The sequence below is a fragment of the Apteryx rowi genome, unplaced genomic scaffold, assembly GCF_003343035.1.
Source record: "Apteryx rowi isolate R43461 unplaced genomic scaffold, aptRow1 scaffold_17, whole genome shotgun sequence".
NCBI lineage: Eukaryota > Metazoa > Chordata > Aves > Apterygiformes > Apterygidae > Apteryx > Apteryx rowi.
Window position 1 is genome coordinate 5,287,259 of NW_020447974.1, and position 10,919 is coordinate 5,298,177.

General features: G+C 39.5%; 1 protein-coding gene across 6 annotated transcripts in view; it reads right to left on the reverse strand.

Moving 5' to 3' along the window:
- The window catches only part of ZFAND6 (zinc finger AN1-type containing 6), a 38,344-nt gene that overhangs the window by 23,434 nt on the left and 3,991 nt on the right, over positions 1-10,919 (reverse strand). Inside the window, exon 1 of one of the 6 annotated variants that reach the window (XM_026060638.1) lies at positions 10,661-10,755. The exons of 3 other annotated variants lie outside the window; for them this stretch is intronic. The gene's annotated coding sequence lies outside the window, so the exon portion shown is untranslated. Of the gene's footprint in view, positions 1-9,890; positions 9,968-10,660; positions 10,756-10,919 lie in introns of those variants that run through there. 2 more of the 6 variants (XM_026060639.1, XM_026060633.1) reach the window with 2 other exon arrangements.

Consider the following 10,919-nt stretch of genomic DNA (forward strand, 5'->3'; position numbering starts at 1 on the left):
GTTTCATGAAAGTGTCAGAACTCCAGAAAGCTGCCACACAGAGGAATTAGCTTTCAATAGGTGGTGCAGGGGTGGGGTGGGTGGGGGGAATGATCACTGCTTTGTGCTGTAGCATCTGGTAACTTCTTCAGCACCTAAACCACCAAATGCAGCTATATATAACCTTCAAGACTTCCCCCCCCATTTATGATGCATTCCACATTCAGTTTAAAGCAGCAAAATACAAATCAGGATGCCAAGGTTTATCATTTTTAGTACATTTGGACTTCTTGGTTCATCAAGACTAACACTGCAGCACCMCTAGAAGCAGGCCCTTCGATATGACAGTATCCCAGCTCTGAAATTCAAAGAAACAACAGTTTCTCTCTGACTGAGAAAACTGAACAGCCTATTTACTTCTTACTCCCCAGCAGCCCAACACATCTGTAGGCAACCCCAGATAATCCAGGAAATTCCAGCCCAAGGAACTACCTAGATGCTTGCAGAAAGGGCACCATTAGCATATTCTCAGTCTCTGGTCTCTTCAGTGATGATTATCAGAAAAATCTAAGCTGACAAAGCTGTATTCAGGTTGACCTCTCTGAAAAGGTAATAAAAAAAATAAAACAAAGCAAATCCCACATATCAAAAATCACTTCTTGGCTTCAAAAGAAAAATGGCAAATAATCCTTGGAGCTGGACACGCTTGTTTACAGTAAGACACAACAGGGACCTTCAGTAAAGATAACTAGTTAAACATTAAAAGTGCTGAGAACACAGTAACCACGGTTGTTCTGTACATGGTAAAGACCATTTCTGAGTCAGTTATAGACCAAGAAAAATGAACATCAAAAAGGAGCATGTTATACATTTCTGGGAACAGCTTTTGTATCAGATTCTTTGGGAGTGTCCTGGTAAAAGCAGTCCCAGAGCACCTCCGAGGCCTGCAGAGGGGACGCTGGCCAGCCACCCCAGGGATCATGCTGTCCTACCCAAGGCACTGCAAGTCAGTGCACAAGCCAGAGGAGAGACCTAAGTTTTTACCCAAAACACGAGTTTTACTTACTCAGTTAAGCCTACCTCGAATATCTGTCTAGATTTAGGACTAGAGGRAGACAGGCTCTGTGGGTCTATTTTTGGAAGATGGCTGTCTCTGATAAGACTGTAACAGAAATCTTACATGAAGTTATGTTTTTGGTAGAAGATGGTATTTATTAATAAAAGAGGATGCTTTGAGATAGTCATGTTCAGGCTTCTCTGCTCAAAAGGCATAAAAATTCAGGCGTTACACCCATAAAAAAAAAATCAAATTGTCTCAGCAATTACTTGTCGGCAGTCTGCCACCTCAGCTGGCACAAACCACAGTTTCCATCGTGTATAGCTGAACTGGTGCCAAGCAGCATCAGTTATGGATACTGCCTGATGAACCCTTTTCTTTCCCAGCACAAACTCTAGAGAGTGCTATCTCACAGCTGTACCTTGGTACTGAGCTGCCTAAAGCCCAAGACAGCAGGAGTCCTCAAGTTATTCTCTGTATTTCTGTTGTAGTTCTGTAAATCTAAATTTATTTGAAATCCGACAGGCAGAGTATAGAAATGACTTCTTTTAAACTGCTTTATAAAAGATAGGGATGCTGCTCTGAAACAGACAATCCAAGGTTACATTCTGCTTTCTCTGGCATCGTATTTTAAGTCAGCCGTTTCAGAAATCAGAGGATGCTTAAAATTAGACTCTGAAGATTCTAAGATTCCCTGCATTCCTTTGAGATGCCAGACAAAAGTTTAAAGTATGTAAAAGCAGTGAAACTCCATAAACTATCTTTGATGCAGTATTTAAGAACAGGCTTGGCTTTGCAAACTGCTGAGAAATAATCTGTAGAAAAGATTCAAGCATTTACAAGATGGATATACACACATATAATTACCAAAAGAACAGATAGAGATTCAGTAATCATTTCTTCTGAGCTTCAGTGAGTAAGTAACCCTCTCTCAATACAGCATAAGTTTCACCTATTTTAAACATATCAAACCTAAGAGATAAAAGCCGCTTTAACACAAGTGCCCAAAATAGGCAGTTTCTTGCTAACGAAACACCTGTTGCTGAGAACTGACAGTAAGCACAAAACACATTATAAATTGTTTTTGTAAACAGCACCATGTAGAATTTTAATTAGCTTATAAATTCTGCAGTTCTACAGAGGCCTGATGCTAATGGAGGTCCTGCTGTAATATTAGGGTTCCTAGATGTTAATAAATAAAATGCAAGTATCATAATCTTTTCTGGTTAGGACATCTTGAATTCAACTTAACTTCTCTGAACAGTATGATTATCATGCATGATGTGTTGTTCTATTTAGAATTATGCACTATGTCTAATTTAAGTGTTCAAAATTATACAATATCCTTACTGTGGTTTGAAGGAAAACTAAACCTAAAGCTAAAGCCTGACCAAACACAGAGGGTATTTAGGGACAAATTTTCATCAGAAGAGGTGTAAATATGATGCTCCTGGAGACAAAGTTGCCTTTTTTTTTTTTCTGAATGCACTTAATTTAGGGGGCTCACAGGTACTACTTTGCTTTAACACCAATATCATCCTGATATTTTTAATACTGCAATTCCTGGAGAAGCCTGCTTAAATGGTTATGTTAAATGTCCAAACAAGTTACTGGATGACTAAATATAAAAGCCGATCACCTTGCACACAGCGTAGGAAGATACTACACAGTTGATCAGCAACCACCCTGCTGGGCAAATGAAATTTATCTATCACTTATTAAACTGTCAAGCTGTACTGAAGATATGGATATACCACCTAACTGGTCACTAAGCCATGAAGTCTTGCATCATTTCTTAGTTTCCTTTTAACTGTCTCTGATGCTGCTTTAAACACTGCAACATGTGAACAGTGAAGTGCATATGCAACCAATGTGATGGTTTCATGATACAAGTAATCTGGAAATAAAGTCAGCTTAAGATAATTCTGCCACAGTGGTGTGGTGCCAGGAACTGATCTACCTTGAAGACTTTGTTCTTCAAAAGCCTGAACTGGTTCCTCTATCTGGTTCATAGTGCAGCTCCAAAGTTTTGTGCCAGTACAAACAAGGTGGCAGTGCTCTCTAGCAAAAACATGAGACTATCAAATTAGTATCAGAATTGAACTTTAAGACACAGCCTCAATCAACAGTGTAAGCAATGGAAAAATGCAAGCTGCATGCATCAGCAAGAGGCCAGAGCTGAAAGTGAAATATGAGTTGCCCTGTATCAGCCTTAACTATCCGAGATTGTGTCAGATTAATAGATAAGGGACTAAGGAATTGTCATGAATTCGCAGCGTATAAGGCACCCTCCTTTTTGAAGGTGTCAGATACACACCATTTGCTCAGATGGAGAGGTCATTGCACTGTCTAGGTAAAGCTTAAGAACTAGTGGAGGAAAAGAAACTTTGTTGAGGACAACAGGCATTTTCCTCACTGCTAGCATGGAACAGACGTGATCATATTTTTAATGTTTCTTTCTAAATCCATATAGAACAGACTGCACAGATTTCAGTTTCTCAACCTGAGCAGGACAAAAGCCAGAGTTAACTGCCAGCATTCGAGTAAAAGTCTGCACTGCAAAGACTGTACTTTAATCACCATGGCATCCTTTTTACCTACTAATACCCACTTCAGGTGCAAGTCTGTAAACTGCCTTTACAACAACCAAATTTGCTATTCATTCTGTTTTCAAACAGGACTCAACTATGCGAGCGCACATTTCTAGTACAACGTCTCCCCCGCTTAATGTCCAGAACACTTAGATCAGCAAGTTAAGAGTACAATAGCCTAAAAATAGCATGGCTGGGTGCCACTGTCTCCCCATTTATTATGATGGTACCTTTGTACAGAGTTCTTACCACAACTCTACATAGAAAAAAATACAGCCATAAATGGCTTTAAGGGGGGATTGCATCCAAAAGGAGTGAGCTGTTAAGTAGTGCTATGTGATTTTCTCTTTCTCCTCAAGCCACATACTCAGAAATTTGCATTTTTAGAAGCATTCTGAACAAAAATTCTTAAAGTACATCTGACTTGTCCTTCTCTTTTTATTCTCTTGCCATAGTGATACAAGATATCAAACCCCATTTTGGGCAACTGTTTGCAAGGTGTGGATTTCTGTCATGACACTCATTCCCTTCCATGCACAACCACTGGCCAACAGGACTTCTGCCATGAAAGAGTGGAAAAAACAGGACACAATATACTCCCATTTTTAATAGCATAAGGTCAGAAATAAGAGGGAGATCAGCAAGACCAGTGCCCCTGAACCTGGCCTATGGATGCATTCACAAGCACCACCAAGCTGCTGCATTCGGTTAGGAGGATTCCACAACTACTGTGTCCTTGCCACAGCTACAAAAAACAAAAGCCCAATGTGCTAGTACATTGTCTCCCGCAAAACTCTTCCATCTCAAACTCCATTAGAGAAGGCTTAAAACCAAAATAAGAAAAACACTATTGAAGAATACTCGTATCCCTTGCATAAAAATCACTAACTTTATTCCATAATCCTGGGTTTAAAGAGAAAACTTTCCCCCCATTTTAACAACTAACATTGATACTCCTTAAGACAACACAACAACACTGCAACATGCATTTTACATCATACGTGCCATCCTGATGAAGTTCACCAGATAGAGCTATTGGGCCACACAAAGAAGCGTCAATAAATTCTTCATCTCAGGCCTTGACAGTCTGAGAAATTAAGGTGTCAGAGCTGTGGCAAGGACAGAAATATTCCTCAACAGAACAGAACAGACTGATATTTCAAGCATTTTGATTGTGCAGTGGGGGATCTGAGGTAGAATACAGAAGGATAAGTAGATACAACTAATCAGGGATTTATTTATGTACAGAATGACTGAGTATAAACTTAGACCATGGGTCACATTATGACTTTGCAGAATGACAAGCTAATTGTTGTAGTAAGACAGACTGTAGATAACAGCCATGTCAGTTTAAAAAATAAGATTCAAAAGTTTCATGGACACCAAGTTAGCAAAAAGCAAATGCAGGAAGATAACAATGAGTTAAACGACCAGAGAGTGAAATTAGACTTTTTTTGTTTAAAACAAAAAAAACAAGCAAAACATTTAAAAGACAGACAATTACCCCACTGCCATACACAGGAGTTTTAAATCAAAATCAAAGCACCAAGTCAAGTCTGACTAGACTTATTAGGAAGACAAGATATCCATGCACAACTACTAGGCTAGTCCACATTTTTTTTAATTATTTATGAGATCAAATACTCATTGCTTTCAATATTAGTCTTAGTCCCAACATGATTTGTTACACTCATTTGAAAGTTACATAACTAGCTAATAACACACTTACCTTGAATATTGTTTTCAAGGTTAGAATGCCTTCTTCCTCCTCTCCCAGCACACTTTAAACAAAACCCAAGAAAATACACTAATATTCAAAACAGTTCTATTGAGCAATCCTAAAGTCCCTTCCCTAAAACCTTCTGGTAAGTCCTTCCATATTGCCGCAATTATTTTAGTGTTTTATGATACCAAATCTATTACTAACTTGCAAGAATAATTACTTTTCTACTTGCTTTTGAACAGTACAACATTTGGTTGATAATCAAGTCAAATAAATATCTACAAAATCACTTTATCAAGAACTTAACACCAGTATCCAACAGTATATCATACTAGTATATCCGAATGGCACGATGCCAACATAAAAAGCTCAATACTGATCAAGTCTACTAAGAACAATATAAAACCCTCATGCATCACCAGCAAAAGCCACCTTGTAAGCTTCTTACCTGATTTTAAATGAGCCAGGTAGGCAGAATAATCTCAAAATTTTTCAGTTTTTAAAATACTCTCAAAACAAAGATACTTCTTGCCCTACCTTGACAAAGGTGCAGACTCCAACACAAGGTCATTTTGTCCCACAGCAAATATTCTGCTACATAATAAATTTACAAAAGCATTAAAAGTCCTGATTCCATATGAGCATTTTAGAAAAACATCTTCAATTTGTTTAGGAGGCAGTGTAGACAATTTCATCCTTCTTTGCCAATCTCATCTCCCTCCCCAAGAAACAGGGTGACCAACAAGTAGTTACATGTTTTCTTCTGACAATCTAATTGAAAGATAGTGTTTTGTATAAAACTGCTTGAATCTGATTTAAATACAAAAATTCTACAGTTTTCTCTGTAGAATGAGTGGTTCTCCCTTTTGCTTCTCACCTCCAGGAAGAATTTAAAACATTCACTGGAAAATAACTGGCTTCCTCATGTAATATTTGGCTTTCATCAGCCCAATTCTGTGCTTACATTCAATGGCATAGACAATAAAACAAGCCTTCTGCCTTGACCAAGCTAATGGCAAAAAGTTAAGTCACCATTGGGGGGGGGGGGGGAAAGCATCCAATACAGAACATCTAAGCAAGCTGAAAGCATCTCACTTCTGTCCTCAAAAATACTGCTATTAGCTCCTGCTCTAATTTGGCTATGAAGTTTATACTTGTTTTCCTAATCCATCACATGGATAAAAATGCATTAGCACTGTGAATCATAGGACGCATCAGTGCAGTGCTGTCTTAAACCCTGGGCTAGTTAAACTGTTCAGGTGGTTGTCAGGGCCTGCCAAGTCAGCCACACTGTTTATAGTTTAATTCTACAGATACAGGATTATTACACYTCAGACTCTGACAAATACCGTATCCTGAAGGTTAGAGCGCTGTGATACAAATACAGCCTGACAGAGCAGAATGGCTGGACAGGGGTGGCCTTGAGCATGGAGAACAGTGTGGAGACAGAATTTCAGCTTCTGCAAGCTTGCCGGACCATTTAGTTAAAAGAAGAGCAGTATGTTCTATAGGACTACTGCTTAAAAAGGAGTTATTTTTAGGAAATACTCAAATGCAAGACTTCATTTGTTTAACTAATACTCAAAAGATTGTCCTAAGTTGATCTAAATGGAGCAGAAGATGGATGAAGTTAGAATTCAACTCAGTTTATCTCATAATGCATAATTTAATAGCCTAAAAAGTTATTTTAGATAAACAAAACCTGAGTTCCTCTCAACAACTGGAGAATGAGCAAACAAACAAACTCGATTGAGAAGAAATGATTTTTACACTGTCAAACCTTTGTTTTTGCTAGTCTGTATTTAGCTCAAAAGCCCTATAAACACAGTTGGAAGAAGGGATCTGTTAAAAATATACCACCCCACCCCTTCAATTAAGGGCTGAGAAGCTTATGACACATCTGAGACATCCAACAAGAGCAGGGAAGGAGGACTTAATGTTCCTGATATTTCTAAAGGTAAAAAATAAGCAGGTTTAGAAAAACCCACCCAAACCTTTCATGCCTCTGCTACATAGATTTTAAAGCAAGCACAGACCCAAACTATTTTTATTCCTTTGTAGGTCATATTTAATTAACTGCTTATTTTCACAAAACCTTAATACTGTGTAAACATCACTGGCCAGATCATCTGCCCCACCCAGACTGAGCTCCACACCRCAGGAGGCCAACTATCTCCGTAAGAAGTCCTTGTATCTGAGTAAGAGGCTGTGCCTCCACCACCAATCTCCTAAGAGCACAGCTGTGATGATCAACAGCTACAGAGCTCACCACTTCTCCAGGTCTTTGCGAGAAGCTGCAATCAAGCTAGACAACAGGGGCAAACCCATGTCTAAAGCTATAGACAGATGTCCCCTTTTGGACACAGCTGAAGCTCTCTAAGATTACATTACTCCCCTCCCCCATTCCCTTCTGCCTTGGGCACACAGCAATTAGCATAAATGATCACTAAACCACTAGGGAAGGGGGGGAAGAGAGACAGCCAGGTTGGCTCGAGCCACTAATTTAAAATAATTTAAGCTAGCCTAGCTGACTTTGCCTCCAGTGCTCTCACAACTCACTCTGCTGTGGGAGGTGCGGAACAGAGCAGAGGGCACTTGACAAGCAAGCAGGGATCCAAAACCACCATCACTGGGCAGCTGCCCTCCCTAAGGCCGTGGGCATGTTTTACAAAAAATCATCCCATGGGAGGTGCATAGCCTTCCCTACGTATTATTAAACAGAACTAGCATGCAGAGTTGCCATCGTGGCAAACGGGAGGGCCACCCACTTCCCAACGCTATGAAACAGTATGAGCAGACAGGTCAGGGGAGAAGAGTTGGTGGAAGAGAACAGTTGGTGGCATGCAGGGCACAGATCCCTTTTCCTCACTAATAGAGGCGATAAAATTTGGTCCTGCATTTTGCATGCAGGTTTATAATCATTTTAAGAATCTCTTATTCACATCAGAGATGTATATTCCATCCTGGCACAAGAAGCAGACACATAAATCCCACAGCACACAACACATTCACAATGTTTAAGATTTGCAGATGGAGCATGTGCAAGAGAAGGTTTTATGAACTAGAAGTGCTGGAACAACCAATTGGCATGTGGGGACAACATAGGTCCTGCCAGCAACAGCTCTGAATGCAGGCAAGAAACATTTGCTGTATCCTGAATACAGAAGTTGTACAGCTGTGCCAGCAAAGTGGTATGTTTATCCTTTAGGGCAGATTTGCTTTCTACAAACAGCCTGCATTAGAACTGTATACATGTGGTGAGAGAGTTGAGCAGTTCACTTTATGTTGAATAAATCAGGAAAATTGGCCCCAGATAATGCATCTTTCCCAAGTTTGGGGGAGGGCAGGGGGAGGAGTTGTAGAAGAAAGGCTACTTAAATCATCAAGTAATTTGAATCAAGTTGCCTGATGTATTCAKTTTTTTTCCATTCTAAGAAAAAGCAGCTTTTGGCTAAGCATAGTATTTAATACCACACAAATGCTTAAATTCACTTAAATTTGCTTGAGTGAGTTTAATACACAAGCTCATAATAGTTTATGCTTTCATTTCCATAAATACATATCATCATCTTCTTGCCCTCACCTGAGACACAATATCTAGCCACTCGGACCAGGCCTAGCATCAGTCATCAGTTAAGAAATGAATCAAAACCTGATATTTTAACACTAACATATCCCTTTCTTAAGCATCTCTCCTTATGCAAGAGATCTGGACCACTTCTTGGATAAAAGATCTTGTATACTTACTGCTCATTTTTAAGCAGCATTTCCAGGGTTTAAATACAATGTACAACATTAAGAAATGCTGTAAACAGATGAAAACACACAGAAGTGAATTAATACAGACCTGTAAACCCCTGGAGCACAGCAAGATGCCAGTGTGTCAAGATGCTTTGACATACATAGAAGTAATTCATATCCAATATTTTGAAAACACACAACAGTTCAATGTAAAACTGAAAGCACGAGGTATACTTTAATAACTATGTTTTTGTTTACATTCAGCACAGGTTTAAGCAAATGTTTTCCACTGTCACTTGCAAGATTCTTGTTCAATTTTCCACATCCATTCTTCTATCACCTTGACTAATCATACAAATCCCATCAAACTCATTACTTAGATTCAACAAGTATTAGGGCCATGAGCATTTCTTTCCAATTCCCAGGAGCAGGTGTGTATAAGCACAAGTTGTTTTTATAAAAACAGAAAACATTTTGGGAAGCAAGAAAATATATTCACTATTCTGAAAGCATTGTTCTGTATGTGGCCTCATTTAACATCCCTGTCAGAGATACAGAAGAGATGACAATTAAAAAGTCTTCATTCTCACTAGAAATCCCCTGCTTCCTGACTCCACTTCCTGCTCTCCTCCCTCTCATCCCCATCCCATCCCACCCACAGTAAACTATGCATTTCCTATTTCTGAAGACCTTTAAGAGGAAGAAAAAAAAGTATCTCTAAAAATAGTGCTATGAAGGCCACAAAGGATAAATCTGGTACAGAAACTGAAAATAAGCCTCACTCAAACACGACACCTACTATCATGAGGCAATACAGGATTCAAGAGAGATTCTGACCAATTCCAAAGGAAACCTCCTCTCCTCCGCTTTGGCTGGAAGGGTAGTAGCTGCAACACAGGGCAATAACACTTAATTTTCCTGACTGTGTTTGTAATAAACTCGGACAGTCACAGTTATTCTGGAAAACTGGATTRAAGAGGAAGAGAAAAATTGCAATGCCTTAGTTTTTAATATATCTTCATTCTAAATGCTAAGGATCTAAATGAGACATCTCATCAAGAACAAATACACAGAAAACATCATAGCAGTCTTCAGAGATATAGCAATAGACAATTTAAGACAAATGACTTGGAGCAAATGCTATCATTGAATAATCCAAAAGCAGCTGTCATAATTAGTTAGCTCAAATCTCATCAGAATCAGAGAAGTTAGAGTTAAAATCAAGCTCTCTTCCTGTAAGCACTGTGCAACTCTAAAACAGCAGCATTATCTTCGTTATTTTAGAATTAACATTTCTACCTACGATAAGGTGGTACAACTTGACCTTTCCCGATTAAAAAAACCGGCGCAAGCTAGCAAATGACCAAAGAAACTCAGTCAAGTTTGAATCTCTCAACACCTTATTTCCTGTCTAAAGAGCCCTTTTGTTCTGCTTCCCTGCATAAATGTTAATATTCTGCCATCATTAGAAAACAAAACAATGCAGAAAAAGCCACACACGCATGAACTTAAGTGCCTCAGAGGGCAAAATAAAGAAACACGACAAGATTAGAACCAGAAAATTCCTACCAACAAAATCTGCACAATTTTCTGTTTGCTTCACCCCAGATTAACTTCACTTGAAGCTGTACTTCGGCGCAACCTAGCCTGAACGCCGAGCCCCGCCTTCCCCGCCGCCATTGGCCGAGGCGGGCAAGCTCCACCCCCCCAGCCAGGCTCGGCTCCCTGATTGGCAGCGCCTCGTATCCATTATTTAAAGAACTTTTCCTTGCTAGCAGGTTAGGTTGTGCCGGTTCGAACACCCGGGGCGAGCTGGGTTCTTAAAGGG